At 38.0% G+C, this 23400-nt stretch overlaps 1 protein-coding gene and 1 pseudogene across 2 annotated transcripts in view; one reads left to right on the top strand and one right to left on the bottom strand.

The window, feature by feature from the left end:
- NTN4 (netrin 4) overlaps positions 1-23400 on the top strand; it is a 145674-nt gene that overhangs the window by 12411 nt on the left and 109863 nt on the right. The gene's annotated exons all lie outside the window — the stretch shown is intronic.
- LOC127564760 (ribosome biogenesis protein NSA2 homolog) lies at positions 20274-20953 on the bottom strand (annotated as a pseudogene).

Genomic DNA, 23400 nt, shown 5'->3' with positions numbered 1-23400 from the left:
TTGATACGCAGCAAGTCCAGAATAGAGCTCATGACCCTTCCCACCAAATCCTCCCCACTTCCAGACCTGGAGATTGCTGTCAAGGGCACCAACACCTTCCTGGTCCCTCAGCTCCTCCCTCTTGCCACATCCCCCGTCCAGTCTGCTAACTCTACATCTCTCCGTTCCCACAACTACTGTCTTAGTATCGTCCCTCACCTGGATAAGCGCAGCAACCTCTGATTGGCCTCCATGGCTCCCCCGCTCCGATCCATCTCCTGCTAAGCCATCCCTTCCCTCAGCCTCTTCCCTCCAGCACCCAACAGAGACTCCTTGGCAGCCTTCTATAACCTTGCCTCTTTTTCCCTTGTTGGTCCAGTGCACGTCCCTTCCCCTACTTTGCCTGCGATGGCTGCTTGCCATTCCTCATGCACACGTGCATCTCCGGGCCTTTTCATGGTGCTTCACCTTGACTTCTTAGCTCCCTGGCTCTCTTCAGAAGCCAGCTCAAATCCTACTTCTCTCGGAATCCTTTCCAAGTATATCTAGAGATCCTTGATAATAACTTGCCTTTATGTCCATATATACATTTCTGCACATCTGTGTTTGGTTTTGTCTTCATGTCAGTGAAAATAAGGCCCTTCATATTCTAGGCCTATCATTCAAATCTGTAAATGGAAGGAGAACAAGGTCTATGAAAATCATCATTATACATTTTAGGCAAATGAAATTGGAACAATGTATTGTTTGAAAAAATATAAAGAACATATATGTCAGAAAATAGAAAAGCATATTAGAAATTACAAAGTCCAGTTTCAATATGTCAAAGAAGTCCTTTTTGTTTTCTGATGGTTACTTACTCTGGGCTCTTGTACAAAACAAAAACAAAAAACTGAAAACCATTATTATTCTGTAATCTCTTCCACTTGTAAAAACCACAAAAGTCACATTTGTAAGATCCCAGAATACTCACTGTCATCAAGCTAGTGAAAGAAATATCACCATTTTATAAAAATCAGTTTTATTATGAAATAATTATATGTTGTAAGTTAAGTTTTAAGTTTTTCTTTTTAGAAATAGTGATGTAAATGGCTTTATTCCAGAAAAAGACAAAACTGTTAACTTTCACAAGTCCTGGCTTGCCAATATGACTATTGATATTTCAGTAAATTCTGGTGAAGATTAAACAGAGGGATCTGCTGTCTTTAAACATGACATTAAAGGACATAACAATGTATGGGACGAATTCTCATAGGATAGACGCAATGTATGTGTAAGGGAAAAGAGGGGTGCCTACAAAGGTATTGGGAATGAAAACCTGGTAGATTTCAATTCATAAATTCCTGGTCATCTTCCATTATCTCCTTTTCTTTTTTTTAAATTTGCCTTATTTTCTTCTTATTAAGATTCTCTCCTTTGATTCTCATCCTAGACTATTACAGTTATTTACTCATTCTTTTTGAAACATATCTAAGGTATTCCTTCCCCACTCCACTAAACTACTAGTATCAAGTCTGTATGGTGTACTATTTATATTTACTGGGGCAGATATAAAGATCCATAATCTTTAGTCCTTTCTTATGAATAGCAGGAACAGAAATAGTTCTCAATCTCAGATGACTCATATTCTGATAAAGTTAACAAATATCCACGATGGAGTCCTGAGTAAATATGAAGAAAGCTAGCTAGCTATTAGAAAACAGAATAGAAAATGAAGAGTTTAGAAATACTTGCATAAGCAGGATTCTGGGGCCAGAAACCATAAAAAATATTTTATTTATTATTATATCATTTAGCCATTTAAAGTCGAACTTGACTTCTGTTGTACTTTCTAACTTTATGTCTCATTTGATCAGGTTATGATTTTATGAGGGAAGTATTTTATAAACTGAAGCACTATGAATGAGGTAGTATTGCTATTAACAATTTAGGTTTCTTGGTCATAACTCATTAAATAAAATAATGTGTAATTGATCATTTCTGTATGCTACTACTGAGCAACTAATTTCTAAATTTTGCTAATAATATTTATCGTGTTACTCAGAAGGTTATGTAGATTATATCCTCTTTTTATATCCCTTAGAAATGAAAGGAAATCTAAGATAAAGTCAGTTTTGCCAAGATTGCATGGAGCATATTATTGTTAAGTTATTACCTGTATTTTATGATTTACCTGATTTCTGTTGCATATTTTTACACAGATTTTGTATAATGTTAGGACTCTACCTTCAGGTAGGAAAACTATCAAAACTGAGAAGTTTTTTAATACCCTTTTCAAAAGTACCAGAATCACTTATATAAAGAAACATAGAGGCCTATACTTTGTTCTTCATCATTCTTTAATACATTGGAGCCTTTTCCTTGAATGCTTACCTTGGGGGGGAAAAAGATATTTTTTTTAAAAATCTTTTTTAGATGAGAAAAAAGTAGCATATTTTAGCCCTCCATTTCATTGAGTAAGTTATTGCCTCCTGGGCTTATTTTTAAGGGCAATTTCAGCTATTTTGTTGAATTAAATTGCAAAGGATATAACTTCTATATATTTTAAGGGACTCAAATATATTTAGTGTCTACATTCTTTCTTTAAAGCAATGGTCTACAAGCTTTTTTTTATCATATCTTACAATAGTCAAAAACTGTTTGAGACAAATATTTACATTTTTCATAAAGTATGTTATATATACATCAAAATTGGAAATTTTTAAAAGATAATCTTACTAATGAAATAATATTTGATCCTATAGTCAGTTGGGAGGTACTGGGATTTATTAAGGGAAGGATATGGTTAGGGCGGTGCTTTAAGAAAATTACTTGTTTATCTTTGTAAAAGATAGGATGACTAGGGGAAAAGCTTGAATCAGGGAGACCAATTAGGATGTTTTTGCAATAACTCATCTGAGAGGTGATGAAGACAGAACTGGGATACTAGCCATATGAGAGGAGACAGATTTGGGAGAGATACAGAGGTTGAAACAACAAGATTTAGCAAATCTTTTGGATATATGAAATAAGAAAGTAAGGAGATCAAGAATAATTTATTGATATTGTGAACATGGGTGACTGAAAGGATAGTTCAGAAAAAGAGTAGATTCTGAAGTGAAAGATGATGAAATAAGATCTGTACTGCAGACCCCTTTACATCCTGCTCATGCTCTTAAACAAGGGAGGGTTCTTACTCACGTAATCACTGCCCCACATCACAGAACTTCCCTCCAGTAGCCTGCCTCTACCATGAAATGGTCTGGAGGATGCAGGAACTAGGTATTCTGGCAATATTGGTGTTTTCCCAATAGCATCTGGGCAGCTGCTATTCTGGGTACCCAACTAATAGTTAAGTTAAAACTATCTATGGATTATTTGTGGTTTATGCCCAACTGGAAGTTTGAACATTGGATAGAGGGAGCAGAATGGAAGATTGTTGGGAAAAATAAGAATTTTGGGCAGTAGTATTGAAGATAAACCCACAACTGGTTAGTCTGGGAAAGGTGAGATACAACCTATCTTCCTAACTTCTAATTGATTCTGATTGATGACATTCATTCCTAGGGATGAGGCCTTGGATACTACTGCTTTATAAGAAAAATGACATCTGACTACAGCAGTTCATTTTTTAAAAGTCCTTTAGGTAAAAAACGGCCTGTTGGCATTTGTCAATGAAAATTATCCAGAGAAACTACATGTCCCAGAGAGCAAACACTGATTAAATAAACCTGAGAATAGGATTTCTTTCCTCAATTAAAAATCTCTTTTTTGAACGTAAAGAAATCGGTTTTGTTTGTCTAACCTATATTGGTAGTGTCTGATTATTTAACTTATTTAATCTATGTTTGGTTTTGTTGCAATAGGATTATTTATGGTCCTTTTCAAAAGTTGATTTACCCAATGCTGAGTCACGATTACTTTTTCACAAGGAAAGACTTAGAGATAATTGGTAATAGCTTAGCTCGAGATCAGTTGTTAAGTAAAGAGAATTCTATCCTTGTAACTCTGCTTACTTCCCTTATGGGGATCCTGTGTCCCAAATTTCTAGGAGAGCTCTGCCAAGGAAGTGTCTGGAGAGTTATGTGTCTGAAGTATTTTGGATTCTCATGTTAATACCACTGGGCCTTTTATTCGGGCCTCAGGGTATATGCATTTTTAAAACATTCCAGACTACAGATCTTGAAAGGAGTGAGCCATAGTTCTGACCTTTTTGATTTTTGTCCAAGCCAACACCTCTCTGATTGAGTAATTTGCTCTTAAAGTCTTTGCCCTGGTCTGAACGAATCCCAGCTTGGAAACAAACACAGAGAAATATTTCTCCTTCAGCATGCTAATAATGGTAGAAGGCCTTGTTTTGGTGATCCTAAACCCTACATGCAAAAGAACTAACCCTTCTGGGTCTCCCCATCCTCAGCTCTCTGTCTCCTAGTTCTGATCTTCTTTAACCTTGCTCTCTACCATGCCCCTTCCAGATCTGTCCACTGTGCCCTCTGGAAGTCCACTCCATGATTAGGAAACTCGTTTTCCTCTAAACCCTCTCCCTTTAGCACTCCTTCCATCTCTTGGTGTGCACTAAGACCTGTCTCCCTTTTGATGACAAAACTTGTGATGACCGCGTTAGCACCTTGGATACCTTAGAATCAGCTAGAGTCAGGATAAGCAAAAGTTCTTAGTCTTTATTCTTGGTCTTTAGAGGTAGGATTGAATCAGATGGAAGCAGAATCGCGGCGACCTCCTTCTTCCTCATCTACCGCCAGAGTGACCCTCGCTAGTCTTACTCCACCCCTAGTCCCTCTTACAATTCTCTGCATACACCAATTATCGAGCCAGCACAGGATAGTGGGAAGGGCCATTCCCCAAGCACATGCCCTTAGAGTATTATCCAATTAGTAATTAGCCTTAAGTGCTGGAACTGACCTCAGTGTATCAACTCAAGAGTTTCAGCCCTCTACAGATCCTGCTTTCTTTTGTTTTAGAACATAGGTGGTCACATCATTCCTGACTTCTCAGGGAGGTGAGAGACCCCAAAAGAAGGTAATCACACCCTCCCCGACTTCTCAAGAAAGGAGGTGAAAACACTGAAAAGTAGGTGATCACGCCTCCCCCCCAACTTCTCAGGAAGGGAGGTGAAAGCACTAAAAAGAAGATGATCATGCCCTCCCTGACATCTCAGGAAGGGAATGAAAAGCACCAAAGGGAAGTGGGGGTTGCTAGCGGGTTTCTGGGCTGAAGAGTCTTATTATGCACAAACCCATCAGCATGGGAGGCATTACACAAGCACATAGCAATAATGCACAGGCTATTAGTGATGACTCCCCACAGTCAGTGCAGGCTCAATGTGGTGCAACAAACATGAATTGTACATGCAAGTAGTGATATAACAAACAATATGAATCCACATGGTATTGTAAAAGATTTCCAGAAGTCCTAGAAAGAGGGTATATAAACAACAGTCACACATACACCTTCTTCAGCAGCCAAGAGATAGTCCAAAACGAATGTCTTATCCATTGCTTCACATGTCAGAGAATCCAATGATCCCTGCAAGTCTTGTCATTTCTCATAAAATCCAAAGATTCCTGAGGGCTTTCAAGTCCTACAACAGTCTTATCATATCTCAGAGAATCCAATGATTCCTGAGGGTTTTGAAGTCCTACAACAGTCTTATCATATCTCAGAGAATCCAATGATTCCTGAGGATTTTGAAGTCCTACAACAGTCTTATCATATCTCAGAGAATCCAATGATTCCTGAGGGTTTTGAAGTCCTACAACAATCTTATCATGTCTCAGAGAATCCAATGATTCCTGAGGGTTTTGAAGTCCTACAACAGTCTTATCATATCTCAGAGAATCCAATGATTCCTGAGGATTTTGAAGTTCTACAACAGTCTTATCATGTCTCAGAGAATCCAATGATTCCTGAGGGTTTTGAAGTTCTACAACAGTCTTATCATGTCTCAGAGAATCCAATGATTCCTGAGGGTTTTCAAGTCCTACAATTTTTGATGTCTATGAGTCAAACGCCATAACTGCTATGCTCAATTCACTGGTGGGCACAGTCAGTAATGGAACTACCTGATATTTCTTGAGTCTTCTCCTTCGTTTCAAGGGTCTGCTCCATCTCTCTGCAATGGACAAGGCGAATACGGCTCATTGGCCCCCATCTGATTCCTTCTCCACCTATAGAGATACAAGCAAATCTTCTCCCCCAAGCAGTTAACCTATCTGGCCCCTTCTATTCACCACTTTCTGGGTCTCTCCACATCACCTGGCGATTATCTAAAGATAGTGAAGCTGCTCACGCTGGACACTGCCCTTCCGGTGGGTTATAAAACCTGTCTGCTGGAGCCAGTGCATCTTTGTCAAAAATCAAGAAGTTAATAGTATAAAGTGCTAGATTTAGAACTTCTCTAGGGTTACCTGTGGCTCCCCCTTTCTTATGTTTTTGGAGCGGTGTCTTAATGTCTCTGTTTCTCTTCTCTACTATTACCTGTCCTTGAGGATTAAAGGGTATGCCAGTGGTGTGTGATATCTTATGCTGTGCACAAAAGTGTGCAAAATGTTTGGAGGTGTATGCAGGACCATTGTCTGTTTTTATTGCTTGTGGCACACCCATAATTGCAAATGTTTGTATAAGGAATTCACTGACCACTCAGGCTGGTATTTGCTGCTGGTATTGCAAAAGTGAAGCCTGAAAAGGTGTCTACCACAACATGGATAAAAGACAGACCACCAAAAGATTTGTAACAGGTCACATCCATTTGCCAAATTTCATTGGGTCTCAAACCACGAGGGTTCCTTCCTGGAGGCAGTGTAGGAGCCTGGAAAGGAAGGCAAGCTGTACAGGCTTTTACTATGCTCCTTGCTTCCTCTCTTGTTATTCCAAATTGTAAACATAAAGCTCGAACAGCCTGATGATATTTAAAATGAGATTTTTGGGCTTCTTGAAATAAAGGAGTATTGGCCATCATAGTTAGAAGGCTATCTGCCTTTGAATTACTATCAAAAATAGGACCTGGAAGTCCACTATGAGACTGAACATGCAAAATATAAATCTTACCTGGATGCTTTCTCATTTGCTCTTGAAGTTCCTTAAAGAGCTGATATATATTAGAGGCTACAAATTTTATTTGGGCTGTGGCAATTCTTTGTACCACACCTACTGAATAGGCTGAATCAGATATTATATTTATATCTCCCAGATAATAAGTAAGAGCTAAAATGATTGCATCCAATTCATTCTGCTGAGTGGACTGAAAAAGAGTTCTGACTACTCTCTTTATAGTTAAGTCACGAGAATATACAGCGCAAATATGTTTGGATGCATCTGTAAAGATAGTTGGTCCTTTAAGAGGAACTTTAGAAACCTTTTCCCCAAGAAGCCAATTATGTAATAGTCTGGTTATCTTTAATGGAGACCCAAGTGTAAAATTTGGAGCCGTGACTAATAAAATTTGCCACTCTGGGATGGTTTCACAGCATACATGAATTTGTGCATTAGTATAAAAGGTATATATCTTGTCAGGTCTTATCCCAGATAATTGTACTGCTCGCTTAATGGCCTTTAATAAAATTCTAGCCACAAGCACTGGGTAAGGAGTAAGACTTTGTTCTGGTTGTGCTAGGAGATTCACCCACTCTATCACACTATCTCCTTGATGAAGGACTGCTGTGGTTGCCTCGTGTGTGGCAAAAATGGATATTTCCAAAGGTTTTTGAGTGAATCTTTCAACCATATTGGATAAAGCCAGTTCAACTTCTCTCAAAGCCTCTTGAGCTTCTTTTGTAAGCTGGCATGGTGAGTTTAAAGCATTGTCTCCTCTTAAAATGTCATATAATGGTTGTAATTGATAGGTAGTCAAGCCTAACACTGGATGCATCCATTGGATATCTTCTATCAATTTCTGAAAGTCATTTAAGGTGTTTAGCTTCTCTGTTCTTAAGAAAAGTTTTTGTACTGTAAGCACCTTACCATATACTTCATATCCTAAATATTGAAAAGGAGCATGCCTTTGAATTTTTTCTGGAGCTATGTGCAATTTGTAGTTCCTTAGAGTTTCTATGGTCTTTTGTAGACATGCTTCTAACATTTGCTCCTCAGGTGCACATCCCACTATATCATCTATATAATGTAATAACATTACTTTTGGAAATGCTTTTCTTACTGGAGTAAGAGCAGCAGCAACATACATTTGACACATAGTAGGGCTGTTTTTCATTCCCTGTGGCAAAACTGTCCATTCATATCTTTTATAAGGCTCAGCTAAGTTAACGCTGGGCACTGAAAAGGCAAATCATTTCATATCCTCCTTATTTAGAGGGATAGAATAGAAACAATCCTTAATGTCTATAACCAAAGAGGCCATTCTCTAGGCAATTGAGTAGGAGATGGAAGTCCAGGCTGAAGAGTTCCCATAGCTTCCATCTGTTCATTTACATTTCTTAAATCAGTCAACATCCTCCATTTTCCAGATTTCTTTCTTACAACAAATACTGGGGAATTCCAAGGACTTAAAGAAGGTTGTAAGTGTCCTCGGTCAAGTTGCTCCTGTACAATATCTAATAAAGCCTGAATTTTATTGCTACCTAAGGGCCACTGTTCTATCCACATTGGTGTATCAGTTTTCCATTGGATAGGAACAGGGGAAAGTGTTGGCAGGCCTTCAACAGCAGCCCTGCCTAAAAAACCGAAGTACTCATTTTTAATCCTAATTGTTATAAAATGTCTCTTCCCCACAGAGTGATGGGGGTTTTTCAACTATAAAAGGAGTAAAAACTCCTGTTTCACCTTCAAAAGTCCATCTCATAGGGCAGCACTAACTTCAGCAGCTATTGATCCTCCTACTCCAGACATGTAGGTGTCTGCCTTGATCTCTGGCCAGTGACTGGGTCATTTGGCACCTCTAATGAGTGTACCATCTGCACCAGTGTCTACCAATCCTTCTAATGGTTTGCCATTTATATAGATAGTGAGCATAGGTTGGTCAGCTGTCACAGCTGCTGTCTAGTATATTCCTGGATTTTGTTGCTTGGAGTCAGAATCTGGGCAACTATCACCAGATAGCTTATTAGGAGTCTGTATCAGTAAACCTGATGCTACTACTTCTTCTGGGTGATAAGTCACACATTGTCTACCTGTATTAGTGACTGGGATATTATGGATGGACACTGTTTTCTACATACTCTCAGGATGTGAAATGGTCAAGCCTATTGTGCCTGAAGGCAAGGGGTCCATAGGTTGGAGAGGAACAGATTTCACCTCTCCAGGGGGAATCTCAGTTGTCCCAGCTGCAAACAACTCTATTCTCCCCAGATGTAATCCTTTTCTCCCATCAGGTTGCTTCCTGGCTGATTGACTGCATTGTCCCCTTCTCCCATCATATGGCTTTCTGGCTGATTGGTCATGTCTGGGTACTAGACTTTTAGGCACTCTCTGGGTGCACTATTGGCTGCCATCATGCCCCAAATGTTTTTTGCCTTGGACCCTAGGGCTGGGCATTTCCCTGATTCTCATCCCGTTTCCATGAATCTGTCTACATTCTGATGCCCAGTGGAAGCATGTGTTGCATTTTGGACATGGGGGTTTGGGTCTTGTTCTTCCACCCTGTTTTCTCACTCTGTCTCTGTGCCAACACTGAGCTTTCAGATGCCCTACTTTACCACATTGAAAGCATTGATAGTATCCATGGAAGTCCCTTGCCAAAAGGGACCCTGTTTTTCCCATGTTCGGATCTTGGGGCGTCTGCATCATAGCCTGGCTATAAAAGGCATTTGTGCCCACTGTGGCACAGCGTCTTATGATCTAAAGGAGCATCCTTGTGCAGTCCTAGTATAATTCTTCTGCAAACCTCAGTAGCATTTTCTTTAGCAAATTGCCTTATCATAATGTCTGTTACTGCATTTTCATCATTAGTTCGTATAATAGCTGTCTGCAAATGTCCCACAAAATCAGCAAAAGGTTCATTTGGTCCTTGTGCAGTTTTTGTGAAGGCCTCACCCTTGTTGTTTTCACTGTGGAGAGAAGCCCATGCTTTGATAGCAGCAGCAGCAATTTGCTCATATGCTACTATGAGGTAATTAATCTGTACTGAAATGTCTGCATAAGAACCTACACCTGTTAGTTGGTCACAGGTGACTGGAGGATTAACTCCACTATGACTATTTTGTTGGGCTTGTATCCTACAGTGCTCACTATATTCAGAAAGCCACAAGTTTTGTCCAGGTTCTAGCATGACCTAGCTATAGATTTCCAGTCACTAGGGGTTAAGACTTCATAACCCAAATTCTGTAATAACATCTTTTTTTTTTTTTGTAATAACATCTTAATGTAACCTGATATAACCCCATAAAGAGTGCAAGCCTTTTTCAGGTCTTTGAGGATTTCTATATCAAAAGGAGTGTATCTTCTACTTTCTTGACCTGAAGAGTTAAACTATTGAATCACAGGATATATTTGTAGTTTTAACTCAGCAATATCCTTCCCTTCCTCTGTGGCTTTAAGTACTGCCTTTTGCAATCTAGTCATAAAAGGGGGTGATTGCTGGGGGGGGGGGGAAGTGCTGGTGATATCACTGCCCCTCCCACTATTCCTCCTCCCTCCTCCATCCTGGAAGGTGAAGTTGATGGGGGCATGTCAAGAACCAATTCTGGTTTAGGTGGGGTTGAAGCTGCCTTGTGAGAGGGAGAATCACCACACCCTTCATCCTCACTTAACTCCTCATGCTCTCCGATGATATCACTTTTAATCTATTCTTTGTTTTCTTCTTTTTCCTCACACTTCCTCATCTGGCTGTTCTGAAAATTTTTCTTTTTTTTATAACTTGCAGGATTCTTTAAGGACAATTGTATTATGTTGTATGTATAGACTCTTTCCTTGGAAATTGAATGAGGACCTTTATCATTGTAGTATTCACATAGTTGATCTCCTACCAGTTTCCAATTATCTGGCCCTATCTCTTCTTCCTTTAAGAACCAAGGGAACATATGTTCTAATGTACCCAAAAGTCTAGAGCTCTGCAACCAAGTTATAATTATACCGTATCCCTGATCAACTTAAGCATGCTTTCTATAGCGCCCCCTCGGAGCGGGGTAGGTGTGGGGCTGGGGGAGAATCTTTTCCTAATATCTGTCCCATTTCAGCTAGAAAAGATTACTAGTTTAGCCCTTAACAAAGTAAGTTCCCTGATTGTCTATTAAAATACTCACCCTATTTCCTGGTCACCAGAGACTTCTTCAGTGAAATTAGGGTCCTCAGGCCCCACATTGGGCACCAAATGTGATGACCCTGGATACCTTAGAATCAGCCAGAGCCAGGATAAGCAAAAATCCTTGGCTTTATTCTTGGTCTTTAGAGGTAGGATTGAATTGGATGGAAGCAGAATCTCCAAGACCTTCCTTCTTCATCTCCCGCCCAGAGTGACCCTGGTTAGTCTCACTCCACCCCCTAGTCCCTCCTACAACTCTCTGTATACACCAATTATGGAGCCAGCACAGGATAGTGGGAAGGGCCATTCCCCAAGCACATGCCTATAGAATATTGTCCAATCGGTAGTTGCCTTAAGTGCTCAAACCACCCTCTCTTTCAGCCCTCTACAAAAACTTCCCTCATATCTCATTCTATACTGCTTATACTTTCACTCATACTCAATTGGCTTTGGGGTTTTGACCATAAAATCAGAACTCTGCACTGCTACTTTCATATTTACCTTTGCTGTTATCACTTAGCGACTTTTTCTTCTTTGAGACAAATACAAATTTATCACTCAATCTAGATGCTGATTGCTGTTCCCAACCAAATCTCAGTCATTCTTCTTCCTTTCTTAGTAGATACTGTGTCTGGCTTAGTCTTCCTTTTCACCTCCTTTCTATCCAACTCCTTCCCTCATTCTAGAAGATTTTAATATATATGTCAATATTTGCTCAAATGCCCTAAATTCTTAGTTCCCCAATATGCTTAACTCCAATGACCTGCAAATCTGCTCTACTGGAATTACCTACAGGGATAGCCATACCCTTGATCTTGCCATTTCCCACTAATCTACTTTGGTGTTCAAGAGCTCTGAAAACTTTATGATGATGATCTGTTGTTATCTTTCTATCTTTATATTTGCTTCATTTAATCTAAACTTACTTTTGACCCTCACCACAACCTATATCTTTCAGTACCATCCCAAGCCATTAATTTTGCTCTGGCTAACCTTTCTTGCCTTTCAAATTCTGACCCTTTACAGAGCCAATTCAACTTTACATTATACTCTTGAATCCCTTGCTCTTGTATGATTGTTAATCATTCCTTGTCAAATCACAATCATAAGATCACTTCCCTGTTTCCCTCCTTCCTTTTTATTCACATACTGCTAAAATGAAACTGAAAAGAAATCATAAAACTATTCTAATTGTGTCTAGTACCAATTTATGTTAGGAAATCTCAACTGGGCCCTCATCTCAACAAGACAACACTTAATATGCCTTCCAAAGTGATACCCCATCCTAGTCACCATAATAGCTATTATAAATTTTTCTTCTTTCCTCAAACCTCCTATCCCTTTCTTTTCCTTTACTTACGCTTCTGAGGATCTTGCCTTTTTCTTCACTGAAAAAAGTTGAGGCCATTTGGCCTCAAGAGAATTCCTTCTGTTCCCTTCTCTGGATTGGTCTCCCACTATTTCCTTTTTCATCCTATTCTCATTTTGCATCATTCTGATTGGTCTCCTGCTACTTCCTTCTTCATCTTCTCATTTTACATCCCACTGGACTAGTCTCCTGCTACTTCTTCTTCATCTCCTCCTCCTATTTTGTATGCCCTGAACTGGTTTTCCTCTACTTCCTTCTTCATCCCCTTCTCCTCATTTCACATCCTTCTGTATTGGTCTCCTACTATTTCCTTCTTCTTTCCCTTCTCATTTTACATCCCTCTGAACTGGTCTCCTGCTACTTCCTTCTTCATCCCCTTCTCTTCATTTTGCATCCCTGTGGATTGATCTCCTGCTACATGATTCTTAATTCTAATGACAGAGGGGCCTTTCTGCCTGCCACAATTAATTCCTTTACGTGTACCTGTTTTCCCAGTCTACTTGCCCGTTCCCTGACATGGGTAAATATAGTCAGATCTTCCTTCATCCTCTAAAATGGATCTTGCCATGTTCTCTAGCTGTCATCCTCTCTCTCTTTCTTCCCCTTCATTGCTAAACTCCTGAGGAAAGTCTTAGTGCTTTCATTTCTTTTTTCACTCTCTCTTCTAAACCCTTTCCAATCTGACTTCTCATCTTAATAATTCTGACTTTATAATTCAACTGAAACTTTTTTCTACAAAGCTCATGGCTTTGTAGAGAAATTAATTGTCAAATTGTCAAAGCTCATGGCTTCTTAGGCCGCATCCATCTTTTCCTCTCCCCCACTTTTGATGCTCTTAGCCATCTTGGATGGTCAATTCTGGATTTTCGACACTAATAACTCAGAGAGGCATCCCCCAGGCCCTGCCCTTCTTTTCCTTCTATGGTGTCTCATTTGTTGATCTCATCAGCCTCTTTGGGTTCAGTTATCAACTCTGTCATCAATTGCCTAATGAACATTTTGAACTGAATATCCCACAGGCATCTCAAGGTCAATACCTAAAGCATAATTTGTTGCCCTTTGCCAAACTGTTTGTATTTTTGTGGAGTGTCCCACCATTTTCCCAGTTAGCCAGACATACCTCTCCATCATCCTTGGTCCTCTCCTCACATAGCAAATCACTTGCCAAAACGTGTCATTTCTTTCTCAATATCTTTTTTTTTTTCTTTCTTTCTTTTCTTTTTCTTTTCTTTTCTTTTCTTTTCTTTTTTTTTTTTTTTTGCATGTGGCTGCTTCTCTATCCATATTGCCAGGACCGTAATTCAGTCCCTCAACATTTCTCACCTGGATTATTGCAGTAACCTTCTAATTGGCCTCCTGAAAGATCAAATTTAACTGCTAAAGTGCTCCTAATGCACAAGTCTGACCACTGCACCCCTCCTCCCCCACCCCCATTCAAAAGACTCCAATGATTCACAACACGAGGTAATAACTTCCCGGGTCAGATATCATTCCTCTGACTTTTCATACTCTTCACAACCTGGTCCTTTTCTACTCTTTCAGTCCTCTCATACCTTATTCTCCCTTACAAACCGTGCTTTCATTAAAACTGGCCTCCTTGCTGTTCCTCAAACAAGACACTTTCTCTAGAACTCTGAGCTTTTTCTCCGGCTGCCCCCAATGCTTGGTACACTCTGTCTCTTCATCTCCACCTTCTAGCCTCCCTAGCTTCCTTCAAGTCCTAGCTAAAGCTCCAACTTCTACAAAAGCCCTCGACTATTCCTTAATCCAAGTGCCTTCCCTCTGAAATGACCTCCCACTTATTCTGCACAGGTTTTGTCTGTACTTGATTGTCCATGTGTTGCCTCCCTCATTAGGCTGCGAGTTCTGGAGAACCAGGACCGTCTTTTGCATTTCTCTGTCTGCTTACCTCTTACCATGATCCTTGACAAACATTACATACTTAATAAGTGCTTTTTGACTCCCATTAGGAAGATGACATGCAAAAAGTCATACAGGGACTGGAAGGTAATTACTGCCCGTCCCACACATCAGGACACTCCATCAGCCCCCACTGTCCCTGACACCTACAGCATTACGAATCCAGGTAGCCTGAGCCCAGGAAAGATTGCTGGTTGGTTAGGCTAGGCTAGGTTTGTTTTGCTTTGGCATTTGAGGTCTGTGTGGCCATGAGAGCTATCTTGTTTTGCCTCTGTGGAACATACATAAGAAGATGTGTTGAAATTAATTGGAAAAAGATTTCCTCATTACAGAGCTCTCTTTGTCTTTTGACTTGTACTAGAAGAATTTCATTTTCTTTTGCAAACAATCATATCCATCTGGGTCTCTGGTAGCTCCCAAGTATGGTTCTCAAGTATGGCCAGGTGCATCCCTCATTCATGCTAATGCCATTTCTCTTGCTTTTTCACTCATCATTTGACTACCACCCTCTGGAATTGTCTCTCCCCATGCAATATAAACTCAAAGGGCTTCTCTCCTTCCTGCTAAACTGGACATAGGCTTGCTACACAAACTCTTCCACCAATTTTTTTTTCTAATATTAGCAAGCATACACATGCACACATATGGGTGCTTTTGCATCTTTGAGATCCATATGAGATCCTGTGTAGATACCTTGAGATTTTCTACAACTCTCCCTCGTTACTCCATATCAATGTCTTATCCCTTACCAGACTCAAAGGATTTCCTCCAGAAGGGATGAGAATGCTCCCCTGAGAAATTCTTTGGTTGGTTTGCAGTGTGATTTACATGTCCCACTCAATGCTACTAAGTCAGATGCTGCCTTTCAATTTAACAGCTGCCTCTGTCCATCTTGAATCCAGCCATCTCTCTCTGGGATGGGCCATTCATCCTCTTCAGTCTGAAGCTAAGAACTAATTTGTAAACAACCTCTTCGATTTTTTCATCCCTTCAAAATTGCTAGAATGTACTATTGATTCATGCAGTTTATATAACAAAAACAATATCTTGTCTTCCTTCTTATATGCTTTAGAAAGTACTTCATGTCTTCCAAAGTTTTAATGGTTACATAAAGCACTCTTAATTAACCAGTGGCTTAAAGGTGTCTCTAAAAAGTGTTCCCAATGATGATCCCAAATTTGCACCATGACACAGTTGCAGTATTAGAACCTTTATTGTAATCATGATGCAGTTATACAATAACTTACTTCACTGCAGACCAACAATGCTATGTTATCATATTAAAGGTATTATGAAATAACATTTGTCCTGTTCAAAAAAAAAAAGGTCCCAGTAGAAAATTACAAACTGTGAGGTTATGATTGCTCCTCACTTAGCACCCCAGAAAGTGCTAGGTCTTTTCTACCTAAATATAGTGTTATGGGATCCCTCAGTATATCCTGTAGCAAGATACTGTGCTCATGAATTCTATTTCTTTCAGATTAAAAATCGATTTTTCTAGAGTAGCAAAGGTATTGACAGAAACGGAACAATGCCATGGAGGTATAAGTATTGTGCCATCCTGAGAGCCAGATAAGGTGCCCTGTAGGTTGACAGTCATATAGCAATTCAGAAAGATTCAAAAGACAACTTAATGCTTTTAAAGAGTTAAAATTTCATTGGTTTGTGTACTCCTTTTCCGGTTAAGATTTATATTCCCTTCCTCTATCCCTTTTCCTATGGTACACTTCTTCTCTGTGTCTTTCCATACACTCTACAGAACAGCCACCTAACATGTTGGACTTGGTCGTTTTAATACCATTTAGATGCCATCTTTAATACCGAAATGTATAGACTTTCATGTTCATTTTTGCTATATGACTGAACCACTTTCTTTACATATTTTTGACTGTATTTTGTACTCCTTTTCAAGCGCAAGTCATTCTTGATAATATGTTAAAACTAATTTATTTTCCCACCATTGCATCTTTCTCTTACCTTTAATTTTCTTTGATTCTGTCCTAGGGCATGATACATGCATGTTTACTCCAAGATCAATCTCTAACAATCTACCTGTGTCTTGGACCAGAAATTATGCCTGAAGAACTTAGAACTTTTATCTCTGGTACTCCCATCCTGAAGCACCACTGTCTTTATTTTTGTGTGCCTTTTGCGGCCCTCTGTATTTAGGGGTCCCAATAATGTCTCACTTTGCTTTCTAGCCACCTTCTGCACCTTTTCCTCCACTTTCCAGTTTTAAAGCCATAACCAAATTAGGAACTGCTATTTTACTGGAATTTATCCATTCCCTGCCTTTGTAACGTGTTCTTTTCTGACCATCACTTCCTTTGATGGGTTGCCTCTTCTATTAGAGTGGTAACTTCCTGAGGCCACAGACTATCCTCTCTGTTTCTATTTGTAATGTGAGCACTTAGTGCAGTACTTGAATGTTCACTCATTCATTTATTTATTGAAAGAATATTGACCCTTATCAATATCTTCTTCATGCCTTTTACTGCTAAATTTCTTAAAGATGTCTACATCCAGCACCTTCATTTCTTCATCACCCATTCTCTTTTCAATCCTTAGAAAATCTAGTTTTTGTTTTTACTTCTCTATGGGAATTGCTCTTTTAAATCTTATTCATGTGATTTATCATATCCATTCTCATCCTGCTTGAGCTCTACAGCAGCTGATATTATTGACCACTTTTGTTTCCCTTTTGGTCTGATTTTTCTTGCACAACATGACAAATGTGGAAATATGTTTAAAAGGATTGTCCATACTTAATCTCTATGAGATTGCTTGCTGTCTTGGAGAAGGGGGAGATAAGGGAGGTAGGGAAAATTTTTGGAACACAGAGTCTTACCAAATTGAATGATGAAAACTAAATTTACATGTTTTGGGGAAAATAAAATACTATTGAGAAAAAATGTTTAAATATAAGCAGGAACTATCTTTTTTAAAAAAATTCTTTCCTCCTTGGCTTTAGTGATACCATAATCTTTAGGGTTCTTCTCCTGAGTCTAACTAATCCTATGTTTTTTTTAAATTTATGCCTTTTGTTTTTATTGTATTAATTTCCAGATAAATCACCCACATATCCTATGGTGCATCATCTCTCGTAACAAAGGGTTTTTATATACTTTTTGTTTTTATTGTATTAATTTCTGGATAGCTATATTTATTTTTTAATCTCTTTTTCTTTTATTTATTTAATATTTTCCCCAATTACATTCAAAACAATTTTTTAAATTTGTTTTTGAGTTCTAGGTTTTCTCCTTTATCCCTACACACAATTAAGAAATCACTTATGAAGTTATGCAAAACATTTCTATAAAAGTCAAGTTGTGAAAAAAAAAAGCATAGATTTCTCAGCTTAATGAAAATAAAAACCCTCAAGAAAAAGTAAGTTAAAAGAGAAAGAAAAGAGAGAGAAAATAAGAGAGAGAAATACAAAGAGAGAAGCTTCACTCTGTATTCAGGCACAATCAGTTCCTTCTCTGGATATGGATAGCATTTTTCATCATATGCCCTTCAGAGTAGTCATAGATGATTGTTCTACTGGGAATACCAAAGTCATTTACAGCTGGCCAACCCAGAACATTGCTATTACTTTGTATAAAGTATATTTCACTTTGCTTGAATTCACAGAGGACTTTCCAGGTGTTTTTTCCCCTAAGAGCATCCTCTTGTCATTTCCCAGAGAATAATAATATCTCATCATAAACACACACATCACCATTTATTGAACCATTCCCCAACTGATGGACATCCCCTCAATTTCCAAGGGTTTTTTTTTCCCTGAGAAGAGAGCTGCTATGAATATTTTTTATATATTGGTCACTTTCCTTTTGTTTTTTAAATCCCTTTTGGTATTTATGCCAAATAGTGGTGTTGTTAGGTCAAAGGATATGCTTGAATTCATAGCCCTTTGGGTACAAATCATATCTTTTGATCAAATTTCAGTTGGAACATGTCTCTATTTTTTAAAAATTTGACTCAGTTCCTCTTTGTTTCAAAAACATATCAGAAAAACCCATTCCAAAATTCCCTTCACAATCACCACCATTAAGTCCATTTCCCCCCATTTCTTCTCTCTCTCCTTTAATTCCGACCCTCCTCAAAAGGGTTTTGGTACAGACCATTTCCTCCCCAATATTCCCCCTCTATTTGACTTTTCTGACTTCACAATCTCCTTCATAATCCATTGACACACTCTCTGTATTTTCTCGCCTCTGTATTTTCACTGGCTCTTTCCCATGCCTGAAATTTTCTGTCTCCTGACTTTCTGGCTTTCTTTAAGCTCCCAGATAACAGAACTTTGGGGAATCATGCACAAACATGAGAAGGCGCAGAAAGTTAGAAGGAAAGTCTAAAGAGATCTAAGTCACAGAATCCTGGAGCAAAGAGAAGATAAAGGAGTGCCATATGCCTCAGAGAAGTCAAGAAAGATGAGGGCAGAAGAAAGGCCGTTGGATTTTGTTATAAAGAAATCCTTAGTGACTTTGACAAGAGTTGTTTCAGGGGAGCCAGAAGTCAGATAATATAGAACTTCAATAAGGAGTGAGTGATACTCCTGTTATTGTTTGCTTGCACTTTTATTTTTCTTCCCAGGTTATTTTTACCTTCTTTCTAAATCTGATTTTTCTTGTGTAGCAAGACAACTGTATAAATATGTATACATATATTGCATTTAACATATACTTTAACATATTTAACATGGGACTACCTACCATCTAGGGGAGGGGATAGGGGGAAAGAAGGGAAAAGTTGGAACAAAAGTTTTTTCAAGGATCAATGTTGAAAAATTACCCATGCATATGTTTTGTCAATAAAAAACTATAATAATAAAAAAGTATGGGTTAAAAGTCCACCTAGGACACATTTGTGTGACAGTGGACCAGTTAGCTAACTTTTCTGTGAACACAATGCTTGGCACATAGGAAGTGTTTAATAAATGCTTATTGCCTAAATAAATAAATTGAGCAAATGTTATAAAAATTTTTTTTTTAAAAGGAGTTAGTGATAAAGTAAGTGAGGATTACTCTTTTTAGAAACTTGATAGTAAAGTTGGTAGAGGGCATAGAATAGTAGCTTGAGAGATTCCACTGTAAAGAGAAGCTTTTTTTAAAGGATATAGGGGAAACCTGAGCATATTTTTAGGTTGAAGGGAAATAAACAGTAGAGGAGGAAAAATAGAAGTTCTGTGAGAGAGAGGGAATAACAGAAACAGAATTATTTTGAGAATTATATTGAGGATACAGGTAGAGGCGTTAGCTCTAGCAAGGAACAGCCCATTTCTTTCTCTGAGACTAACAGGAAGGATAAAATGCAAAACTTAATAGTCTCAGGCAATACAACTGATAAAATATGGAGTAGTTCTCCAAATAAAGTTTTAAAATCACAGCTGTTTAGTTTTTGACTCAATAAACAAAAATTTTAACTAAATAATAAGTTATTTGTAATATGATCCCTTCTAAATCTGTTTATTTTTAAAGTATTTGTTACCCTTGTTTTTTAAAACAGTTTTATATGTAATACATATATGTATATATAGTTCTTCTGCTGAACTTTGCATCATTTCATCTTCGTCTTATTTCTTCTTCTTCTTTTTTTTTTAAGCTAACAGGTTTTTTAAATTATTACCACGCAAGTGGGAAGTCTCATAAAAAAAATAGAAAATCGTGTTTCTTTTCCAAGTTAACCTCAAATCAAAACAACCACTGTGCAGAACCAGGTCTTTGGTTTTGTTTTGTGACTGTTCAACATAGTAATTGTTGTGGTTTTCTTGATATATATTGTAGAATGTTGAATAATTGTTGAAGATGTAGAACTTCACTCAAACAAGCAAGACAGTAGGTATGCACTATCGTGTTTCAGATTGCTGGTAACCTTGCCATATTGTCCCCAGATAACTTTGCAGCTCACTCACATTCACTTCAGCGACGGTCCCCTTGGTAATGACACTCAGAGTTGTATACAGTGTAGAGGAGGAATTCTTCATTCTAAGGATGGGTAGGCAAAAAAGTGGCTTTAAGTTCAGAATGAGTTATATAAGCCTTCCTAAAACACAAACTCATTGACCTAATAAATCATATTTCAGTGGTTTTTGAGTAAAGCTGTCCCTGACAAAGCAGACTTTAGTAACCATTCTCTTCCAACCATCTTTCTCTTTCCTGTGTGAATAACCTTTAACACTTCTTTAATAATTTAGTCCATTTTGGAAGGGACTTTGGCTCAGGATTGTCCCTCTCTGTCCAGTAGATATGCAGGCGCTGCTCCTTTGGGAATTTTTTCATCATTCTTTCTTTTTTCATGCATCTTGATAGTCTTTTTCATCAGAATCTTCTCAGCATGATGCTGTTTATGGTAGAGTTTGACCTTTAGACCAATCTTTTTCTTTATTCACTTTGAACATTCATGAGCCTCTCAGCTTTCCTTCTTTTTTTCTTTTGGTAATTCAAGTGGTAGCCATGCTGTTTTCAGTGTAACTTTATGTGTTTGTTCTGTGGCATGTTGATGGCTGGGCATCTGTTGAAAAGCCACCAAAATTAATGCTTCCAAATATCCAGTCCTTCTGCCATGAGTGACCAATTCTCCATGAGTCAGAAAAGGCTTCATTTTTTTATAATATAATTTTTTCTGATATAATAGAATGTCATTGTATTTATATGCCAAAAAGTATTCAGTTATTCCTCAAGTATTGGACATACATTTTACTACAGCTTTGGCAGTAAGAGATTTTTAAAAATTATTTTTGGCTAATTTTGACTGTTTTATGAGTATGAGATGGCGTGTTAACATTGCTTAAAGTAGAATTTATTTGATTATTAGATCTTATAAATCCCTTTTCAAAAACCCATTAATTTACATTTTCTCCTTCAAAAAATTATTTATATTCTTTGATCACTTCTCCTTTGACTAGTAAATATTACTTTTATATTATATATCACTTCCTACAGATTTTGGATGTCATATATTTATCAGGTGAATTTTGCTGCAAATATTTTTTTCAAATCACTTTCTTTTATATTGGAGATAATTTTTTGTCTTTCAAAATCATGCAGTCAAGCCATTAATTTTTATTTCTAATAATTTCTACAAAGGACAGTCTTTAATGGAGACTGTCTCTAATGTTTCAATATGTGTGTATATATAATTTACAGTCATCTATCTTTTTATTATTACAGCTATATTTTGGTTTATCACAAAATTAAATGGCCCTTGATCTGTCCTCACAATATATTCCTCAACATATAGCAAAAAATTTGAAACAATATATTAATGCATTAGAATACATTATATGCAATCACAAATATATGGTTAGAATCTAAATTGAAATAATGAGCTAATATTATAATGGTTACTTTCTAGAATAAAAAGTGATCATATCCTTTTATTTGTCTAAATTTTTTGGAAAATCATCATATGTGGAGCTATCCTTTAGGTTTTTCACTTTTCCATATCATTTTATAGATGAATTATTTTCTGAAAAATATTTCCCACTTTTTTCACTGCATTGTTTATGATTTTGTCTTCATCTGTTTTCTTCTTTTGGCTCTGCCTTTTTTTTCAGATTTTCTATTTTAGATGCTACATTACTCATTTCTCCCATTATTTCCTCTTTATTGTATCATTTAATTCCAGTTTCAGTTCTTCTTAGATTTTTTTAACTGTTCCTAATTCTTTTTTATTTCTTATAAGAATTTTCTTGCTTGGATTCTTTAAATATATGAAAGGCATAGGAAATTGAATATAGGTGATTTCAGAGTTGAACAGTAATGGAAAGTAAGAAGTCAACCACTGGCTAATTGTGGTAGGAAGGTCAAGGGAAGGATTTTTGTTTTGTTTTTGCAAGATTGGGGAAAACTGAGAATGTTCTCATCACCAGATGGACCTTCTAGAAGCCAAGAGGAAGGAAGAAATTGAAGATAAATGAGAGAGGAGAGATGACATCTAGAGGAAGATCCTGTGAGAAGTAGTTGAGAATATAGGATGAAAGGCAAGGATTTTCAGGGCATAAAATTTTAGGTTTGCATCTAGGTCTTGCTGCCAGAACAGCTGTAGGACATTAACAAAAGTACTGGCTTTTCTCAGGGATCTCTGCACATGGCCTGCAGGCCCCTGTTTCATGAGCAAATGCCACAGACTCACTTTCCTGTCCAACTTCATATCCTGCTTCCCTTTGTGACCTGAATCTCAGATACTATTTTCTTGTGATGAGCTCTGGCTGTCTCTTCAGAAACCCTCTCTTGACTTCCCTTCTCTGAATCTAGAGCTCCCTTGATTCAGAAATCCATAACTATAGCTCATAGTCCTGTCCTTGCCAAGCAGACTATGGTAACCTACAGGCTCACTCCCGAACCGGTCCAAGATGAAGGGCACAAGCAGCAGTGAGTCAAAGGCTCCAGACATGACTAGAACATTTCCTAATTTAAACTACCAGCCTCCAAGCTCAGGTTGTCCCAGCTAAGGACACACACAGAGCTTTGGCTCTGGACACAGCTCCGGTGTGCTTCACAGCCTTTGGTGATTTGTGAAAACGTTTCCTGACCAGTTTGAAAAGCTGTCCCGATTCAAACTCACATTAAACTTTCCAGACTTCATTCTCACCACTTTTCTCCCAAACAAGCAAAGGTCTATCCATCTCTCACCCATATTTACTATAACAATGCATAATGCTGTTTACATCAAAAGAGTCCCTGCTTAAAAACAAAACCAAAGCTACTTTACTTAAGACTGGTTACTAAATCAGGGGAAATGATCCATTCAGTAGACTTTAAAAAGATAATTCTTTTCTCCTCTTTCTCTTCTTTTTTGTCTCTCCCTCCCTCTCTTTTTTACTCTCCTCCCCCTCTCCTTTCTCTTTGCTTTTCCTTCATTCCCCCAAAATACATACATACATATATATGTACACACACACACACACACACAAATATATATATGGAGGAGAGTTTGACCA

The sequence above is a fragment of the Antechinus flavipes genome, chromosome 5 (assembly GCF_016432865.1).
Source record: "Antechinus flavipes isolate AdamAnt ecotype Samford, QLD, Australia chromosome 5, AdamAnt_v2, whole genome shotgun sequence".
NCBI classification, from domain to species: domain Eukaryota; kingdom Metazoa; phylum Chordata; class Mammalia; order Dasyuromorphia; family Dasyuridae; genus Antechinus; species Antechinus flavipes.
The sequence above is the reverse complement of the archived record's forward strand: the minus strand, read 5'-3'. Positions and strand labels throughout refer to the sequence as shown.